Source organism: Pan troglodytes, chromosome 7 (genome assembly GCF_028858775.2).
Source record: "Pan troglodytes isolate AG18354 chromosome 7, NHGRI_mPanTro3-v2.0_pri, whole genome shotgun sequence".
NCBI classification, from domain to species: Eukaryota; Metazoa; Chordata; class Mammalia; order Primates; family Hominidae; genus Pan; species Pan troglodytes.
The window spans coordinates 34,786,282-34,788,198 of NC_072405.2; the positions used below are offsets into that span (position 1 = coordinate 34,786,282).

The window sequence follows — 1,917 nt, forward strand, 5'->3', positions numbered from 1 at the left end:
GCAGCAGCTGTTCCTTACCACTTACTGTTAAGGGCTTTAACTGGCCGTTTTCTTCAACTTCTACCCTTTCTTGACCATTCTCGACAATTCTCTTTGCAGTCTCTCGAAGTCAAATTTAAGTGCAAATATATTACATAAAAGAGGTAATGCTATGAAATATTATCTATTAATAGCTAGACATAAATTTGTTTCCAAAATGAGACCTAGGGATTCTGGAGCTGGGAGAAAGAGCCAGAGGCCTGGTAAGCATGGGTCCTGCCGTAGGACCTGTGTGAGAATCCCTGTTCATTGGGAGGGGGCAGTAGCGGGAGTTGTGAGGGATAAAGGGGAAGTGAAAAAGAAAGGAGAGTGTATTCGTTCATTTTCATACTGCTATGAAGAAATGCTTGAGACTGTGTAATTTATAAAGGAAAGAGGTTTAATTGACTCACAGTTCCGCATGGCTGGGGAGGCCTTAGGAAACGTAGTGATTTTTCTGTCATTAACCATTTTAGTAGAAGTTGATATCGATTTGAAGTTGCTCATCCCACTACCACCAAATGATGTAGAAGAGAATGAAGTGAGGTCTCCCTGACCTAGTGACCCAAATGAAGTAAATCCTGTATCAAAAGAAGAAAATTCATTTCCGAAAGATGGAAATACACTGAATGTGGAGAAAAACGACCCCATCCCTCGGCGTCTGCTTCTTCAGGGACCCCTTCAATTCCCAAAAAAGTCGTCAAAAGAAGTCAAATGAAAATGGGTCCCTTTCACCAAAAAATTCCCTGAAGACATCATCTGGGTTACGGAATGTGAAGCCAAAATCAAATGGACCATCAAAATGACTTCCACCTCCCCCTCCACCAGTTCATCCTTCTTTGCCACATTTGTCATAGATGTCCCGTTTCTTAGCATCTGACAGCCCTTCATAACACCTCTGCTACTTGTTTGAGTTTTCTGTCTGCTTCTTCTTTATTGATCTGGGTGCCACTTCAGGTCCAGTTTCTGATACGCCTTTTTAACATCCTCCGGTGAGGCATGACTCTGCACACCGAGAACTTCCTAGTCATCCACCGTGTTTTAAGAGATTGTTGGAATTGGTCCGAGGACAGAGGCGGCTGGTGGCAGGATGCAGGCGGCTGGTGGTGGGATGCAGGGGTGGCGGCCCGGATCTCTTCCCGGCTCCAGGCACTGCTGTGCTGGTGGCGGCAGCGGCTCCTCGTGCTTTCCTTTGCCTCATTTCTGAAATTTTAATTTTGAAAAAAATGAGATGGGGTCTTCCTATATTGTCCAGCCTGGTCTCAGACTCCTGGCCTCAAGCGGTCTTCCCAGCTTGGCATCCCAATCATGCCAGGATTATAGGCATGGGCCACCAAGCCCAGCCAGAAATGCCACTGATTTTTGTATATTGATTTTGCATCCTGCAACTATATTAAATTCATTTATCAAATCTAAGATTTTTGGTGGAGTCTTTAGATTTGTCTAGGCATAAGATCATGTCATCTGCAAACAGGGACAATTTGACTTTCTGTTTTTCAATTTAGATGCCTTTGATCTATTTCTCTTGCCTGATTGCCCTGGCTAGGACTTCCAGTACTATATTGAATAGGACTCTCCTACCTCTTTGAAGGCACTGTACTGTGTGGCTTCCAGACGTAATCAGACTCTTCTTTCTGCCTCATTTGTTCCTCTCTCTCTCTTCACTTGACTAAGAATTACCTTCAGGTCACTTCTTTAAGGGAGACTGCCCATCCCATGGAACTCTGTACTTTGTGCTTCATGCCAAGTTGTTTTGCAGAAGGTGTGTTCCACGTCTGCACTCCTACAGGCAACTATTGTCCATTCTTTTAAATCTCAGCCATTTTGTTAGGCAAGTGATAGTATCTCATTGTTGCCTTAATATGTATTTTCTTTGAGTCTAATGAGATTGGACATATT

The 1,917-nt window shown here is 43.7% G+C and overlaps 1 pseudogene; it reads right to left on the reverse strand.

Annotated features, from left to right (window-relative positions):
- Positions 1-345: 345 nt before the first annotated feature.
- Positions 346-1,059, reverse strand: LOC100614787 (dnaJ homolog subfamily B member 6-like; annotated as a pseudogene).
- Positions 1,060-1,917: the final 858 nt, after the last annotated feature.